This window comes from Oryctolagus cuniculus, chromosome 20 (assembly GCF_964237555.1).
Source record: "Oryctolagus cuniculus chromosome 20, mOryCun1.1, whole genome shotgun sequence".
Taxonomy (NCBI): Eukaryota; Metazoa; Chordata; class Mammalia; order Lagomorpha; family Leporidae; genus Oryctolagus; species Oryctolagus cuniculus.
In genome coordinates, this window is record NC_091451.1 from 31,008,451 (window position 1) to 31,029,180 (window position 20,730).

Genomic DNA, 20,730 nt, shown 5'->3' on the forward strand with positions numbered 1-20,730 from the left:
TTCCTCCCTATGCAAGACGGAAGTGCCTTTTTTTTTTTTTTAACAGGCAGAGTGGACAGTGAGAGAGAGAGACAGAGAGAAAGGTCTTCCTTTGCCGTTGGTTCACCCTCCACTGGCTGCAATGGCCGGCGCGCTGTGGCCGGCGCACAGCGCTGATCCAATGGCAGGAGCCGGGTACTTCTCCTGGTCTCCCATGGGGTGCAGGGCCCAAGCACTTGGGCCATCCTCCACTGCACTCCCTGGCCACAGCAGAGAGTTGGCCTGGAAGAGGGGCAACCGGGACAGAATCCAGCGCCCCGACTGGGACTAGAACCTGGTGTGCCAGTGCTGCAAGGCGGAGGATTAGCCTAGTGAGCCACAGCGCTGGCCCGGAAGCACCATTTTTAAACATATTTAGTTTTTATTTGAAAGGGGGAAAGAGAGAGAGAGAGAGAGAGTGTGTGAGAGAAAATCTTTCTTCTACTGGTTCACTTCCCAAATGGCCACAACAGCCTTATCTAGGCCAGGCAGAAACCAGGAGCCAAGAACTTCATCAGGCTCTCCCACATGGGTGACAGGGACCAAGTACTTGGACCATCATCCATTGCCCTTCCAGGCACATTAGCAGGAATTCTATTGGAAGCAAGCAGCCAGGACTTGAAGGAGACTCTGACAGGAGATGCTAGCACTGCAAGCTTAACCCACTGCATCACAATGTTGGCCAGATGCATGCATCTTAATTAGTGTTTTAACTGCTAAGCTGACAGTTCACCCTGGCTTTCAAGTTTTAAGTCAGTATATCTAGCAACAGGATCTGTCCCCAGCTCTAAACCTACATTTCTCATTGTCCACTTGGATATTTCCCTCTCTATATCATATTTGCATAGATTCACAACAATTGGTACCCAATAATCTATCTTCCTCTTAGAAACTCTTCTTTCCCTAACAGGTCTTTCAAGCGCCCAGTAATCCAGGTCCTAAAATCGGTTGTATTAGCCTCTTCTTTCTCGCTTACTGCTTTGACTTTATAAATTAACAAACTGGCCTGCAAAATCTATCCTCATAATGACTTCCATGGTTATTGCATCTGTAATTCCCATTAGTCCCCACTGTTACCTTCTAACTCAGACATCCCTGTCATTTCATTTGCTTAAAAGGCTATTGTATGCTATTCCTGTGCCCCTAAATAAATCTACCCTATTATTCACTGCCACAGCATCTGTTTCTTGCATAGCACTTTGCAAAAATCCAAAATGATTTTATTTTCTTGTTTCCTCATTTGTTATCTGGCTTTCTAGTAAAATGCAGCTTTTTAAAAGCAGAGATCATTTCTCCATTCTAACACATGTCCTTCTCAATGTCTGCACAGGAGATGTCCTCAATAAATAAGGCCACTTGAATGATTTTCCAAACCTCTTACTTCCCATCTTTCCATGACAATCCCTCCCATACTCAGCTGTCAAAGGAATGTTTCTTTAACTATAGTTCTAGTAATTAAACAACTATACCCTTGTATTTTTATCATCCCAGTGCTAATAACCCAGCAAGACCCAGTAAGATATTTTCCTGATTCTCCCATACAAAATGCTTTGAAAATACATAGTATTATATTTAAACATCTTAACCTTATTTTTCTCTGCTTCTCTAATTACACATCTCAAAATCCTGTATCTCAATGGCAAGTTCTTCTGAGATTCTAGTAGCTATTAGTAGCTATATCATATAATACTCAGCATAATGCCTTGAACATAGTAGGTAATTATAAATGTTTATTGACTTTAATTTTTATATTATAAGAAATAATAGAAGAAGGCATCGAATATTTTCATGCTAAGAACAACATGTACCAAATATATTTCAAGTTGATTAATGTGGTAACTGGAAGAGTATGTGCTTCTTCAAGTATATTGATTTGTTTTGTTTTCTTTTGTTTTTTTACAAATATGTTCTCCAAATACACTTGGCACATAGAGTTAATTATCTTTCTTTGGTACCCAGATCAGAAAACCTGAAATTACTCTAAACTAAGTATTTTTCAAATGACTTCCCTTCAACACACATTGATTCAGTACAGCAAAATTAAAATTTACATGGCAATGACAATTCTCTTAGTAATAAATTGCAGAGGGAACTATACATCACATCCACATTTTTTAGTTCAGGGTTGTGCATCACTCTCAGTGTACTTCTAGCATCTAGCATGCAATTAGGAAAAATTAAATCTCAAAAATGTCCACCAAACAAATGAATGGCTGAGGATGCATAAGTGAATATTTCAAATTAATGTCTTCATAAAAGAACATTTAGCAATAATAAACACCTAATTAATAGATTGTAAGGGTACATCAAAAAGTTTATGTAAAGCTAAATTTAAAATTTTTTATTGCAAAAATTTAAAAATCTATTAATTGTTTATTATTTGCAAAACTTTCTGAAGATCCCATATATATATATGTAGAGAGAGAGAGAGAGAAAGAGAGAGAGAGAAGATATCACAAGTATGTTACTGTATCAAATTTCAGAACTAGTAAAGTCCTACATTCATGGGTTCAGAGAATGATTCCATCTAAGAAAAATCTGGAAACTTTAGATTCAGCTAATTCTTATTTGACAATGTGATCATGAGACTACTATTTATAAGAACACCAATATGCACACAAAAGAAATCCATATATATTAGGGCATATGATATATTTTTTAAAAGTATTTATTTTATGAGGGAAAAGCAAAACAAAATGAAATAGAACAGACAACATCAAGCTGTTTTTATGGGGTCTTCTTTAACTAACTTAACCTGAGCAGTACATATTATGACTTTCATCTCACTGCCAATGTCTGCAAACTTAGTAAAAGTTAATCATGTGTTCATTTTATGTCGCTATCCACAGCAACACCAGCAGCAGTATAAATGACCTAAGCCAGCAAAATCAAACATTGAAGAGACTGTTATTATATCAGAATGGAACAATTCATGGAAAGCAGATGAATTCCAGGTTTTCAATCAAAAACAGAACAATGGTTGGTAATACTGCCAAGCCCCAGACTTATAAACACTGGATCAAAACAATAATAAAAATATTGTCTCACTATATTCATAAAGAGAAAAGCTGTCTGCAAAAAATTCCTTGTTTGACCTCTTTGTGGCTATTAAACAGTCAGATTCATATTTAACAATCCTGCTTTAAGTCAGTATGTTCTGTCAGGAAAAGCAAGAGTAGAAATGAAGGCCAGTCTCATTATTTACTAACATTTTCTCCTTTGAATAATTTAAACTTTAAAAGTCTATAAATAAATTACTGGAGAAATATTTCTGTTTTACTGCATGCAACTGGTAAATTATGAAAGCCAAAATGATATTACTTTTTGTATTGAAACACATAATTTCAGAATATGGCTGAGATACAAGCAACTACCAGGACTTTAGATAAAAACACATCTGGTGATTGTGCTTCCAGAATAAAACTGATTGGCTTCTTGACAGTTTTGAAAGCCAAAATGTTTGATATATTTACATGTGTGATTAGAGTCTTATAAAACAAATCCAAGAATGCAATAACAAAAAGAATAGTAACAGTAGTTAAAATTGATTGAGCACTTACTATAAGCCATGTACACTTTTGTACACTTTATATATTTTATTTTATCCTCACAAAATTTTTCTGCAGTAGGAATCAAGCAGGTAAGAAAACTAAAACACAGTGTGGCTGATAACTTGCACAGGGCCATATATTCAGGTAAAAACGAAGCTAAGATTTGAATCCAGACAGGCTGACTCCAGAGAGCGCACTGTTACCTGCCTTTATATGCCTCATACACCTCTGGGAGAGTAAATAATCTAGACTTCCCACATCAGATATTCAACCTATAGTCTGAAAGCTCATTATCACCCCAGTATTGGCGGTCCTTACACTGTTATAATCCTTCTCCCATGATTACCTTCCAATACACAAACCTGTACAGAAGAAAGCACAATGAAAAAAAGGTTTTATGACTGCTGAGGTTCCTCTTTCACTTGCTCATTAACTTATTCATCATATATTTATTTAACACTTACACTGTGCCAGCTCTTAGGCTTTCTATGAGCTTCCTATTAATGTTGTAACCAATTACTACAAAATTAGTGGCTTTAAAGAATATGAATTTATTTTCTTATAGTTTTGGAAGTCAGAAGCCCAAGTCAAAGTCTACATAGCGCTGCATTTTTCTGGAGGCTTTAGGAAGTAATCTCGTTCCTTTCCTTTCCTAGCTTCCAGATGCCTCTGCATTCTTTGCTTTCTGTGTCTTACTTCCCTTGTGAAATCCTTCAGAATCTGCCTTCATTTACACATCATCTTCTTATTTCAACCTTTCTGCTTCTCTCTTCTGAGAACACGGTGGACACAGTGGACTCCCCTTGATAATACAGACAATGTTCTCAAGATTCTGAATCACTTTCAACAAAGACCCCTTTGCCATCTAAGGCAACCCACTAATATTTTTGGGTTCTGGGGTCAGAAGTAGATCTCCTGGGAGGAGTAGTATTGTGGCTGCCATGCAGATGGTCAAAAAATTATAGAATAAAAATTCCAAATATTATCATGCTAACATTGGAGAAGCTACTGAAAGATGGAATGCAGAGAGGGACACAACTTTATTTCAGAAAATGGTTTCTGGACCCGAAGAGCAGTTATTGGTGTAAGCCTACAGAAAACACTGAAAGCTTGAATTAACACAGTAGAATTATGGATAGAGAGAAGACTGGGTTTTAGGAAAATGTTTACAGGACAGTTCAACTAAGGCCCCAGAAAATCATCTATAATGAATTATTTTCCTTTGGGATTTATGCTTCCATTTTCCTTTTGGATGTATGCTTCCATATTTGCAAAAGATAAATGCTTTTGCATAAAAGCCTGTTAAGCTTTTAATAAAACGCATCTTCATTGTATTTTTAATTTTGGATAATGTAGAGGGAACCATGAGGAATAGCTTTGAGGCAGAATCTCAATAATATATCCATTTCCTGCAGAATGACATCAATCCACCTATATTTAATTGAAACAGAAATGAACTATTTCCACTTATTCATAGATACTCCCCAGCGTAACTCATCGGAATCATTTTGCAATATTAGATGAAAAATATCCAACTATAGTGCATTAATTGGTTTCTAGCCCTAGAGAAAGTTTTCCTTTTTTTCTGAATTTCAAATATGATCTATAACCAGAAGTACACAAATTAATTCCACTTAGTATACTAATACCTGCTTAATTCAAATTTTCTTGATGTAAATATTAATATCACTTGTCAATGTTCATTCCTACTCAGTGAAATTGCCTTTTCATAAAGCTTGGTGGCATTTTTTAAGTCAGTTCATACTAAGTGGTGTGTGTTATACTCAGAGTTGCCTCATTCAGTAGACACCATTCAAAAATGTGCCAAACAGTTCATAGAAATGCACTCCAAAGAGTTGATTCCAAAATTTGTGCCAGTGAAGGAAAATTTTGAATTAGAAGAGAAGAATTTGTGAGAGTTTATCAGATGGCTGGTGGATGGAATTCATTTTAAGCATTTTGGGCCAGATCTCTTTCACAGTAAATATGTAAAACAAATATTTTTTATCCTTTAATCTTATTTGTGTTATTTATTTGCTGGGAAAAATGTAATCTCCATACTTTTGTGGACCCATGTGATTCATTTATACTTAAAACTCTTAGAAGGTTATTTTCGAAAGAGAAGGCTGATATTTAAAAGGAAGTAACAGCTCCTCTTGGAAAAGTCTGAAAACCTTCATGAAAGCATGGCAGAAGGGAGGAAAAGAATGCTTCCAAAATCCTGTTGCCATATTTTGCAAGCCTAGATACAAAAAGGTCTTGGTATAGAAAGCAAAGTCTAAGCATCAATATTCCAGTAGTTTAAAGGGTTTTAAAAATCCTTATCTTGGGGCAGCAGTAAATGAAGGCAGGAAGTAAACAGGCCACCAATGAGAGAGTTCTACTTTGCTACTGCGCTTCTTTTGTCTTCCCAGTTTCCTCTAGCTTGCAAACTCTGTCGATGCACAGTATCACATGAACCACCCTTAAGCCATAGCAATTCCAGTATGCAAAGTATCCAGTATTCCCTTTCTGCAGCTGATATTTCTCTCTAATGAAACAAGAGATGGGAGAACCTAAAATGTCTGAGTTCCTGTTGTTTCATTACCTACAATGTATTTCTCTACTTACTGAAGCCTCATGTTTTTGAACTAGTCAAAGCTTTTATGAAATTTATATAGGAAAGGATCTCTGAATTCTCAGGTTCATGGTTACTTCCATTTTAATCTCCATATTCAGTAGCCACAATGGAATCTCAGAATTTCTTACTAAGTTCTGTGGGCTCAGATATCCCATTACTTTCCTTGACTATATTTTAGGTATAGCATCATGAGGTCATTTCATCTAGAAGGGTCACCTTCTTGGCTCCATAGTATTAATGGACTTAGCAGATAAAAAAAATCCATTTGAATATTTCAATTTTATTGCTATCATATGCTCCTACAAGGGTCAGAGAGGAGTGTGAGCATATGGAGAGAACATGTTAGACTTGGAGGTTAGCTATTTTCAAAAATGACAATGCAATAGAATTTTACCTATAAAGTGGCCTTTGTGAGGCACATGAATATAGTTACTACATTAGAGGTAACAATTTCCTTTTTATTAACAAAAAAGAATGCTGATGAAGACAGCTTTAAAACATCCATGCCCCTAAGGGTATGTAACAAATAATATGGAACAACTATATTTTTATTACTCCTGTTCAAATTTAAAAGTATTTGTTTTCTTACTTTATCAGTTTAGAAGCTGATTTTTTAAAACATAGTAGGGGGCCGGTACTGTGGCACAGCAGGTTAAAGCCCTGGCCTGAAGCGCTGGCTTCCCATATGGGTGCCGTTTCTAGTCCTGGCTGCTTCTCTTCCAATCCAGCTCTCTGCCATGCTGTGGGATAGCAACAGAAGATGGCCCAAGTCCTTGGGCCCCTGCACCCACGTGGGAGACCCAGAAGAGACTCCTGGCTCCTGGCTTCGGATTGGCATAGCTCTGGCCATTGTGGCCATCTGAGGAGTGAACCAGCGGAAGACCTCTCTGTATCTCAACTACTCTGTAACTCTTTCAAATAAATAAAATAAATATTTAAAAAATAAAATAATAAATAAAATATAGTGAGGGACAAAAAGAATGACAAATTTATTGAGAAATTAAGCCTGTCCTGGAGTAAGGAATTCTGGGTTACCGTAACCACCCATTCTACCACTCTTGACCAAAGTCAAGGGATGGAAAGTTTAGCTGATCCTCCAGTAGAAACTTGGAATCAGAACACATGACTACATAACAGGGCAATGAAGAATGGCTTCTGTGAAGAGCATTGATTTCTAGAACTGTACTTCATTCAACAAAAATTATTAGTCATATTCTAAGGGCCAGGCAGTAAGTATGCTTCAGCTCCTGTCCTCATGGAGTTCACACTGGAAATACACACACACATACACACACACACACATGTGCACACATACACACCCACATGAGACATGTGTACATATGTATATAAATATATATGCATCCCAGAATTATTAATAGCGAGAAACTAACTAATTAGGATCAAGCACTTCAAAGCACATGCTTTGCCGCATCAATTGTAACTCAATAATAAATGTGATTAGTACAATAAATTAATTGAAACATCTCTGTATTTTAAGGCTCAGAGTTTATACTTTTACTATGTATATAGAGGGAAAAATATGTTGGAGATGCTGAAAACATCCTTCAATGAGAATTTTTATTTAACTGGTAATTTGAGGATCATTCAGAATACATGGAATCATTTCAAAGTCTATTGCTTCCTAATGGCTCTAATTAAACACACACACACACACACACACACACACACACACATAAGTGAATCATTAGACAAACTGGTACAACTGTGCCATGGAATAGTATTCAGTTTTAGAAAAAGACAAACAATTGGTATGGGCAACAACATGGATAAACCTCAAGGGGATACAAACTCCAAGCAAACGTTTGTGCAAAGCCTCTTCCCCAGTGGGTCTGGAAGGTATGAATATCATCCCTGTGAACTACGAGGGCAGCCTCAAGGTTTTTTAGGATTGCGTGGGACCTGTTACTTCTTTCTTTGTCTTTATATATCCCTTCTGGAATGGGTGATTCTTGTTTTGTGCCTGTTCCATCATTGTATTTTCAAAGCACATAACTTGTTTGATTTCATTGGTTCACAACTGGAGGAGAACTTGATTTTATATAAATTCTACCTTAATTCATACCCATATATGATGTAGATGATACTTAAATAAGAGTTTAGACTTTTGAGTTAATGCTGGAACAAGTTAAGACTTTGGGGCTATTGGGATAGAAAAGATATATTTTGCATTCGAAAAGAACAAATGTGAGGGGCAGAAGTGGAATACATGAAGCAAATATTTATGTCTCCTTCACTGAGACTCAGATATTGTAATCACAACACCCAACATGATGGTATTAGGAGGTGATAGCTTTGGGAAATGGTTGTCAGGGGAATGAAACCCTCATGGAAGTTATCATTGCCTTTGTAAAAGAGGCTCCCAAGAGATCTCTTCTTTCAACCACAAGAGGTTCCAGTAAGACAGACACAAACAGGAAGCAGTCTATCATCAGACACCAAATCTGTTGTTGTACTGATCATGGATTTTCTTATCTCCAGAATTATGAAAAATGCATTTCTACTGTGCATAAACAATCCAGCCTATGGCATTTTGTTATAGGAGGCCAAACAGACTAAAGCAGCAGGTCAGAAATACAATGTGCACTTCTACTGAAGAAACAGAAGACGTGCTGAAAAGGAACAAACCTGGCTTCTCTTCTCCATCCAGTTGCTTCTGCCTCAGTGGGATTTACATCATTCTTTGTCTGAATTAGTGCATCCATATCTTCCCCAATTTGGGGGGAAGATTGTTGGAGTGAGGTGGACACTATGGGAAACGGTGGCTTGATCAGCATAGCCCTGACTGTTAATGAACAACTAAATACATTATCCCTCTTAGTAGTTTTTTTTTATCTGTTCTACTTAATATGACTGGTTTAGATCTGTAATTGATGCACAGTTATTCTTAAGTGTTGAAAATTAACTGAAATGTGATCCCTGTTGAACATGGTGGTGGGAATGGGAGAGGGAAGAGATGTATAATTTGGGACATGCTCAGGCTGACTTGCCCCAAGTGGTGGAGTTGGAAGCATACCAGGGGATTCCAATTCAATCCCATCGAGGTGGCATGTACCAATGCCATCTCACTGTTCCAGGTGATCAGTTTCAGTTCACAGTTGGTCATGGTGAAGGGACTGGGAGTCAAAGGGAGCACATAGACAAGTCTAGTACCTGCTAACGCTAACTGATGGAGTAAATAAAGGGGAGAGTGATCCAACATGGGAAGTGAGATACTCAGCAGACTCATAGAATGGCAGATGTCCTAAATAGCACTCTGGCCTCAGAATCAGCCCTAAAGGCATTCGGAGCTGGCTGAAAAGCTCATGAGAGTATTTCAGGCATGGAAAGCCAAGACACTCTGGCAAAAGATCTCTGCGAGTGAGATCCCAGTGGAAAGAACAGGCCATCAAAGAAGGAGGTACCTTTCTCTGAAGGGAGGAGAGAACCTCCACTTTGACTATGAGCTTGTCTAAACAAGATAAGAATCGGAGAACTCAGAGGGCTTCCATAGCCTTGGAAACTCATGACTGGAGCATAGGGAGATTACTGATGCCATAGACAGGAGTGTCAATTGGTAAAGTCAACAACAGGAGTCACTGTGCACTTACTCCTCATGTAGGATCTCTATCCTTAATGTGCTGTACATTGAGATTTAATGCTATAACGAGTACTCAAACAATATATTTCACTTTGTGTTTCTATGGGGGTGCAAACTGTTGAAATCCTTACTTAATGCATACTAAACGGATCCTCTGTAAAAAAAAAAAAAAAATTATCAATTCCCAACTTGACTCTCACTGGGATTAAACATGACAATAGGTCTGCTCTGATTTCATCATCATTTTAAAAAATCATCTATTATTTTTCACTTTATGTTTCTGTGTGGGAGCAAACTGTTGAAATCCATACTTAATGTATACTAAGCTGATCTTCTGTATATTAAGATAATCGAAAATGAATCTTGATGTGAATGGAAGGGGAGAGGGAGTGGGAAAGGGGAGGGTTGTGGGTGGGAGGGACGGTATGGGGGGAAAGCCATTGTAATCCATAAGTCGTACTTTGGAAATTTATATGCATTAAATAAAAGTTTAAAAAAAAAAAAAAAAGAATTAATAATTACTATTAAGGAAAATGTATCTCTAATACTGAAAGTGGAACAAATTTCCAGTTAATTTTATTTGATTCTTGATGCCAAGGTAACCTCAGATAGCATTGTGGTTAAGTGATATATGAATGCTATAAATGTTCGTCACCACCTCTAGCATATAATAAGTACATAATAATTAATAGCAATCATACTATTAATAGTAACTTTGTTATTAAGATGTGATTTCTCTATATCCAAAGAAATTTTGTATTGCAGAAACTTGAGTTCCCCAATCTAAAAAATTAAGCTCCTAAAGCGAATATTTGATAATATCAGATGATTGTTTCAGTTACTCATTAAAAAAGAATACATTAAAGAATTAAAATTTATTTTTTAATTACATAATTTTTAAAAAGTCATGAATTATTAAAGGACAAGTGAAAATAAAATCTTAAAGAGTAGCATGAAATGCTATTAAAGTGGCTTTTGTTTTGTTTTTGTAGTTTTACTACACAAAACCACCTTACTCTTAAACCATGGTTTTTATTTTGTTTTAATTGTAGAATTTGGGAATTTAATGTTTCTCTCAACTGTGATCTGTTAATTTCATTATTTCAGTTTCCTTGGCTCAAAAATGGAATGACATCCCCATGTTATTTTGCATCCAACGGTGTTGCAGGACTAAAGAACATCAAAAAGTACAGAGTAGCATAAAAATAAGAAGTAATATTAATCCTGAAAAAGGTGTATGAAAGAATGCTATTTATATATATTAATATATGTATAAATTCTAAGAATATATAATAAATGGTGATGAAAGAATGCATTAATATTAATATATTTACTTGTAAGCACCGCTTCAGACATGCAAAAGAAGATAGCATGACTCTAACCTTATAATCATGAGGACTTCTGGGGACAAAATCATCCCCAAGCTATCCAGCTCTGATCTTCAGAATGAAGAGTCATTTAGGCTGGCACTGTGGCTCACTTGGCTAGTCCTCAGCCTGCAGCACTAGCACCCGGGATTCTAGTCCTGGTTGGGGCGCTGGGTACTAGTCCCAGTTGCTCCTCTTCCAGTCCAGCTCTCTGCTGTGGCCCAGGAAGACAGTGCAGGATGGTCCAAGTGCTTGGGTCCCTGCATCCGCATGGGAGTCTGGGAGGAAGTACCCGGCTCCTGGCTTTGGATTGGCGCAGCGCTGGCCATAGTGGCCATGTGGCGAGTGAACCAACGGAAGGAAGACCTTTCTCTCTGTCTCTCTCTCATTGTCTATAACTCTCTCTCTGTCTCTCTCACCGTCTAACTCTGCCTGCCAAAAAAAAAAAAAAAAAAAAAAAAGAGTCATTTACACAGTATCAACAAGCAATGGTCTTGATTTTTGCTTTTACTAGGGAGGATAAAAGGGCTGTGCTTGGTTTGTTCAAGGAGCTGTTGATTAAGTTAACAAAGAAACATGCCTTTTAGAATTCAAGACACTCAAATGCAAACAACCTCACACCCTTTCCTAAAAATCCAGAATCATTTCTTCATAGAAGAAAAAGTATATTACAGCCTTGTTAAATAATGTAAATGATTAAGTAAGTAGAAGGGGAAGTATAGACCAGATGTTTAATTTTGATTTTTTTTTGCAATAAGCTACATTCAAATTATAATTGTTGTCTCCATGTTATCTGTTAAGAGCTGGAATCTACTGATTTTAAATGAGGCTGATGTAGACTAATTTCTCTGCAAGGAGTTGGGGGAAGGGGCAGTTGTGGCTTTGGCTAATTTCCCAATGGGACATACTTTAGTTGATTACTCCTTCTTCTCTTGCATTTTCTTTCACTTCCTGTTTTATTTTACTGTAAGACTCCAAACAGCAATAACACATAAGAGATGGGTGCTTTCAATACATGTGAATTAATACTCATAATGAAATTTTTTAGCATAAGACAATTATGAAGGTTGATTTTAAATGAAAATCTTGAAGAATATCTTAACACACTGCATGATTTCTTAGAACTGAAAGTATAGCTAGTTCCTAAGTTCCCAAGCTAATGAAAGAATAAATAAAGGAGAACATGCCATTTGAAATTACCCTAAAACAATTATAATGACAGTTGCAAAAAATTATAAAACCTCAGATCCGTGGATCTTTTGGGTATAAAATGCAGAGAAGTAAAATTTCTGGCTAGATTTGAGTACACCCACTTGTGGATCAAAAATTTAATGATTACACATTTCAAGATTTTTATAAAATGTATTATGTGCTAATCTTTTTCAAACTAAATATTTTGGATATAATTTAAAACTCTACAGATTATTTGTGTTTATTAACATTGTTTTCTTCTATAATACAATGTTGCCCTAAAAACCTTTATTTTTGTTCTAACTCATTCAAAACCTGCACTGCCTTTGGCACCTGGGTTATGATGAACCTGGCAATATGGTTTCAGCCCTCATGGTCATATGACGTAGTTAGATAAGGGACCAGCTATAAATCATATATACTTAGTAGCCATGTTTATTTAGTAATCACAGATATGAGTAAAACAAAAAAGAAATAAATATGTGGAAGTGTTTCAGCTTTTGAAATAGATTGTCTATTATTCATATTTTCCTGTTTCTGCCTCTCTCGTCTATAATGAATTTATCTACGACTTTCAAGATCTTGTTCTTCCATTCCCAGAGACAGAAAAGTGGGATGAAGTGCTGTGTGGACTTTGGTAGGCAGTAAGAGCAAAAGATTGATAATGATCCTACTACTAACCTGTATAACAGCACTCACTGCTTTTCAATTATCTGCAATGTAAAATTCAAATTTTGTTGCGTTTCCTACAGGGTCATTCATTACAGGAGCTCAGCTTCTTTGTCCAGATTCAGTTATCATCATTTCTCACATTCTACACTTCCATTTTATTGAAAATTTTCTTTTTCACTACTGTGTTTTGTCCTTTTTTCACTTTCTGATCTTCAAAAGTGACTTTTCCTGACTAGAATGTTCCATTCCTCCACCTCCAGGTTCTGGACTAAGCTTAGAATTACTTCTTCTTTCTCCTGACTTTCTCCTTCTCCCCATTATTCAGATCCTTCAGATCACAATTCAGATGCTGCATTTTTCATAAAGCCTTCTACTCATCTCCCACAGTTCATGTCAAATGAGTTTGACCTTCCTATGTGTCTTCCCTTGAAACTTATTCCTGAGGCTATCTATCATGCACTGGATTTATCAGCCTTTTGAATTTTCCAACACTGTTTCCACTACTATAATGAAAATTATACAGGAACATGCAGCAAGTCATATTAGACCCATCCCAAACCTTTGGCTAAGTGCTTAGAATATAATGGCTCTCAAGGACATCATGTAGAACAGAAACACCAAAATATCTAGGATTACCTCATCTCAATTTGTTATTACATTCCATTCACAAAGTAGAGACTCAAAAATCAATAAATATTTGTCAAATGTATGGATATGCAAGTTCCTCAAGAGTACGTACTTTCTTAATAATTTATATGAATTTCATTGCCTGTCATTTTGTGGTGGTCAGGAACTTGAATGTATTCCTGATTTGCCTCTGCATTCCCAGCTCTGTTATATTACACACGAGGATGAAAAGAGCTGTACAATGGAAGTATAATTTTTGTGCATACTCACTAAAGCCATATATTTGATGAGTGATTTTCTAATCTTATAATCTTCAGAATAGCCCTGTATGTGGGAACTTAGTTTTACAGATATTAGCACCCAGTTAGATTAAATAGCAATGTAGCTTGTATTGTCACTTATGCCACCTGACCCAAAGTATAGAATATACTTCTATTATACCAAATTCCTGCCTAATTGTTGATTCAAACTAAATATATTTTAGCATAATGTGACCACTGAAGAAGCTATGATGAGAAAGAGATACAGACAGAGGAGCCAAGATGGCGGAATAGTGAGGGCGTGCACTGATAGTCTGGGAAAAGATAGTTTAATAAAAGTGGAGTTACTGTACCCTCAGGAAAAGGCTCAGGAAAAAATTGCAGAGGAAACTCTTCCAGATCTAGTGGATGTGACATGGAGGACCTACAGGGAGAGCAAGGTCGCCCACCGCATGGAAGCTGAGCCGCGGGAGCCGAGCCGTGGACGCCGAGCCACAGAAGCCAAGCTGCAGAAGCTGAGCCGCAGAGTCTGCGCGCCAGCGCTGGAAGGGGAGTTGAGACAAAAACCTCGGTAACCCGAGACATTGGCGGGGAAAGGCAGAAAGAGCCTACAGGGAACTGAGGCCTGAAGCCCCACTGGGGAAAGTTCACCAGGCTGACTGGAGGAGAGAAAAAAACGAATAAATAAGGGGAACTGGCATGGACACTAGCCTCTCTCTCCACTCACCTCACAAAGCCGAGCAAGACAAAGAGCAGGCGCCATTTTACGTATGTAAAGCGGCATCCGCCATTAGCCAAGCAGAAAAATCTGAATCTGGTAGGGAGAAATAACAGGAAGTTAAGACCTAGTGAAAGTGTGGAGCTAACGAACTGATACTGTGAAAATCTGAGGGGGGGTGAGAGAACTCACCAAGTACACAAACTCAGTAACCTGGGCAACCTGGTGAGACACTGTGGAGAAATTTGAGACCACACTGAGGGCTGCATAAACTCTTTGTGTGGCCCCACGGGTAGAGCAGACAAATACCCACAGGGGCCAGATTTCAAACATCAACTACCCTCAATTCCACTCAGCTGTGTGGAATTACATCCCAACTGAGTCAAAAAAAAAAAAAAAAAGAGAGAGAGAGAGAGAGAGCAATTGAGCAAGAGAACAATCTGGGTGAGTCACTTTTGGCACATCCTTAACCCTGAAGAACCAAACAGAGCTCTCTGGTCACACCCATCACAGCCTCTAAGGATCCATCAAAAGCAGACAGTCCACTTAATCTAGAGTCACAGTATAACGAGAAAAAACACCACAGTGAAGAAACCAAAGAATATCTCCAATATGCCAAACAACAAACGCAAAAACCAAGGTAACAAGAACAAGGAAGACACTATGACGCCCCCAAATGAAAAAGACAGCCCAACTCAAGATTATGAAGATGATGAGATAGAAGAAATGCAAGAAGCGGATCTCAAAAAATTGATAAGAACATTAAGAAGTTCTCAAAAACAAATTCTTGAACTACAGAAATCCTTAATGGACAAGATAGAAAATCTCTCTCATGAAAATGAAATATTAAGGAGGAATCAAAATGAAATGAAACAACTAGTAGAACATGAAACTGTGATAGTGACAAGAAATCATAATGAAATGAAGAATTCAATAGATCAAATGACAAACACATTAGAGAGCCTTAAAAACAGAATGGGTGAAGCAGAAGAGAGAATATCGGACTTATAAGACAGAGCACAGGAAAATATACAGTCGAACCAAAGAAAAGAAGAGGTAATTAGAAATCTAAAAAATATTGTTGGGAATCTTCAGGATACTATTAAAAAAACCAACATTCGGGTTCTAGGAGTTCCTGAAGGCATGGAGAGGGAGAAAGGATTAGAATGCCTTTTTAGTGAGATACTAGCAGAAAATTTCCCAGGTTTGGAGAAGGACAGGGACATCCTAGTACAGGAAGCTCATAGAACCCCTAATAAACATGACCAAAAGAGATCCTCACCATGACACATTGTAGAAAAGATCGTAAAATGTGCAAGAGAGAAACGTCAGATTAATCTCAGAGGATCTCCAATTAGACTCACAGCTGACTTCTCATCAGAAACCCTACAAGCTAAGAGGGAATGGCGAGATAAAGCCCTGGTACTAAGAGAGAAAAGCTGCCAGCCCAGAATATTATATCCTGCAAAGCTCTCATTTGTGAATGAAAGTGAAATGAAGACCTTTCACAGCAAACAGAAATTGAAAGAATTTGTCACCACTCGTCCAGCCCTGCAAAAGATGCTTAAAGATGTGTTACACACAGAAACACAGAAAGAAGGTCAAGGAAGGAAACTTCACAGCAAAAGATCACAGGAAGTTCAAAACATATATTAGAAAATATCTTTGGCAAATGGCAGGGCAAAGTTACTACTTATCAATAGTCACATTGAACGTTAATGGCCTGAACTGTCCAGTTCAAAGACACCGATTGGCTGACTGGGTAAAGGAACAAAACCCATCTATTTGCTGCTTACAAGAAACACATCTTTCCAACAAAGATCCATGCAGACTGAAAGTGAAAGGCTGGAAAAAGATATACCATGCCAACAGAAATGAAAAAAGAGTGGGCGTAGCCATCTTAATATCGGACAACATAAACTTTACCACAAAAACTGTTAGGAGAGACAAAGAGGGGCACTATATAATGAATAAGGGATCAACTCAACAGGAATATACTAAGATTATCAATGTATATGCACCTAATTACAGGGCACCGGTTTACTTAAAAGATTTGTTAAGGTACTTAAAGGGAGACTTAGACCCCAATACAATAGTATTGGGGGACTTCAATACTCCACTCTCAGAAATAGATCAACAGGACAGAAGATCAACAAGGATACAGTAGATTTAAATGACACTATAGCCCAAATGGATCTAACAGATGTCTACAGAACTTTTCATCCTACACATAAAGCATTTACATTCTTCGCAGCAGTACATGGAACCTTCTCTAGGATTGACCACATACTAGGCCATAAAATAAGTCTCAACAAATTCAATAGAATTAGAATCATACCATGCAGCTTCTCAGACCATAAAAGAATGAAGTTGGAAATTAGCAACTCAGGAATCCCTAGAGCATACACAAACACATGGAGATTGAACAACATGCTCCTGAATGAACAATGGGTCATAGAAGAAATCAAAAGAGAAATAAAAAATTTTCTGGAAGTAAATGAGGATAACAGCACAACATACCAAAACTTACGGGATACAGCAAAAGCAGTGTTAAGAGGAAAGTTTATATCAATAGGTGCCTACATAAAGAAATTGGAAAGGCACCGAATAGATGAGCTTTCAATTCACCTCAAGGATCTAGAAAACCTACAGCCAACCAAACCCAAATCTAGTAGGAGAAGAGAAATAACTAAAATCAGAGAAGAAATCAATAGGATTGAATCAAAAAAAAATTACAAAATATCAGCCAAACGAGGAGCTGGTTTTTTGAAAAAATAAACAAAATTGACACCCCATTGGCCCAACTAACTAAAAAAAGAAAAGACCCAAATCAATAAAATCAGAGATGAAAAAGGAAATGTAACAACAGACACCACAGAAATAAAAAGAATCATCAGAAATTACTACAAGGACTTGTATGCCAGCAAACAGGGAAATCTATCAGAAATGGAGAGATTCCTGGACACATGCAACCTACCTAAATTGAACCAGGAAGACATAGAAAACCTAAACAGACCCATAACTGAGTCAGAAATTGAAACAGTAATAAAGGCACTCCCAACAAAGAAAAGCCCAGGACCAGATGGATTCACTGCTGAATTCTACCAGACATTTAAAGAAGAACTAACTCCAATTCTTCTTTTTTTATTTTTATTTTTTGACAGGCAGAGTTCACAGTAAGAGAGAGAGACACAGAGAAAGGTCTTCCTTTGCCGTTGATTCACCCTCAAATGGCAGCCGCGGCCTGCGTGCTGCGGCCGGTGCACCACACTGATCCGATGGCAGGAGCAGGGTGCTTCTCCTGGTCTCCCATGGGGTGCAGGACCCAAGTACTTGGGCCATCCTGCACTACACTCCCTGGCCACAGCAGAGAGCTGGCCTGGAAGAGGGGCGACCAGGACAGAATCTGGTGCCCCTACCAGGACTAGAACCTGGTGTGCCAGCGCTGCAAGGCAGAGGATTAGGCTAGTGAGCTGCGGCGCCAGCTGCCAATTCTTATCAAACAATTCAGAACAATCAAAAAAGGGGGAATCATCCCAAATTTTTTCTATGAAGCCAGCATCACCTTAATTCCTAAGCCGGAAAAAGATGTAGCATTGAAAGAGAATTACAGACCAATATCCCTGATGAACATAGATGCAAAAATCCTCAATAAAATTCTGGCCAATAGAATGCAACAACATATCAGAAAGATCATCCATCCAGACCAAGTGGGATTTATCCCTGGTATGCAGGGATGGTTCAATGTGTGCAAAACAATCAATGTGATACACCATATTAACAGACTGCAGAACAAAAACCATATGATTATCTCAATAGATGCCGAGAAAGCATTTGATAAAATACAACACCCTTTCATGATGAAAACTCAAAGCAAACTGGGTATTGAAGGAACATTCCTCAATACAATCAAAGCAATCTATGAAAAACCCACAGCCAACATCCTATTGAATGGGGAAAAGTTGGAAGCATTTCCACTGAGATCTGGTACCAGACAGGGATGCCCACTCTCACCACTGCTATTCAATATAGTTCTGGAAGTTTTAGCCAGAGTTATTAGGCAAGAAAAATAAATTAAAGGGATACAAATTGGGAAGGAAGAACTCAAACTACTCAAACTATCCCTCTTTGCAGATGATATGATGATTCTTTTTTTTTTTTTTTTTTTTGACAGGCAGAGTGGACAGTGAGAGAGAGAGACAGAGAGAAAGGTCTTCCTTTTTTGCCGTTGGTTCACCCTCCAATGGCCGCCACGGCTGGCGTGCTGCGGCCGGCTCACTGCGCTGATCCGATGGCAGGAGCCAGGTACTTATGCTGGTCTCCCATGGGGTGCAGGGCCCAAGCACTTGGGCCATCCTCCACTGCACTCCCTGTCCACAGCAGTGAGCTGGCCTGGAAGAGGGACAATCGGGACAGAAGCTGGTGCCCTGACCGGGACTAGAACCTGGTGTGCCGGCGCTGCAAGGCGGAGGATTAGCCTAGTGAGCTGTGGCACTGGCGATATGATTCTTTATTTAGGGGACCCAAAGAACTCTACGAAGAGACTATTGGAACTCATAGAAGAGTTTGGCAAAGTAGCAGGATATAAAATCAATGCACAATAATCACCAGCCTTTGTATACACATTCAATGCCACGGCTGAGGAAGAACTTCTAAGATCAATCCCATTCACAATAGCTACAAAAACAATCAAATACCTTGGAAAAACTTATCCCAGGATGTTAAGGATCTCTACGATGAAAATTACAAAACCCTAAAGAAAGAAATAGAAGAGGATACCAAGAAATGGAAAAATCTTCCATGCTCATGGATTGGAAGAATCAATATCATCAAAATGTCCATTCTCCCAAAAGCAATTTACAGATTCAAAGCAATACCAATCAAGATACTGAAGACCTTCTTCTCAGATCTGGAAAAAATGATGCTGAAATTCCTATGGAGACACAGGAGACCTCAAATAGCTAAAGCAATCTTGTACAACAAAAACAAAGCTGGAGGCATCACAATACCACTTTTCAGGACATACTACAGGGCAGTTGTTATCAAAACAGCATGGTACTGGTACAGAAACAGATGGATAGACCAATTGAACAGAATTGAAACACCAGAACTCAATCCAAACATCTACAGCTAACTCATATTTGATCAAGGATCCAAAACCATTCCCTGGAGTAAGGACAGTCTATTCAATAAATGGTGCTGGGAAAATTGGATTTCCACGTGCAGAAGCATGAAGCAAGACCCCTACCTTACACCTTACACAAAAATTCACTCAACATGGATTAAAGACTTAAATCTACGAGCCGACACCATCAAATTATTAGAGAGCATTGGAGAAACTCTGTAAGATATAGGTACTGTCAAAGACTTCTTAGAAAACACCCCAGAAGCACAGGCAGTCAAAGCCAAAATTAACACCTGGGATTGCATCAAATTGAGAAGTTTCTGTACTGCAAAAGAAACAGTCAGGAGAGTGAAGAGGCAACCGACAGAATGGGAAAAAATATTTGCAAACTATGCAACAGATAAAGGGTTAATAACCAGAATCTACAAGAAATCAAGAAACTCCACAACATCAAAACAAACAACCCACTTAAGAGATGGGCCAAGGACCTCAATAGACATTTTTCAAAAGAGGAAATCCAAATGGCCAACAGACACATGAAAAAATATTCAAGATTACTAGCAATCAGGGAAATGCAAATCAAAACCACACTGAGGTTTCACTTCACCCCGGTGAGAATGCCTCACATTCAGAAATCTACCAACAATAGGTGCTGGCGAGGATGTGGGGAAAAAGGGACACTAACCCACTGTTGGTGGGAATGCAAACTGGTTAAGCCACTATGGAAGTCAGTCTGGAGATTCCTCAGAAACCTGAATATAACCCTACCATACAACCCAGCCATCCCACTCCTTGGAATTTACTCAAAGGAAATTAAATTGGCAAACAAAAAAGCTGTCTGCACATTAATGTTTATTGCAGCTCAATTCACAATAGCTAAGATCTGGAACCAACCCAAATGCCCATCAACAGTAGACTGGATAAAAAATTATGGGGCATGTACTCTATAGAATACTATACAGCTGTCAAAAACAATGAAATCC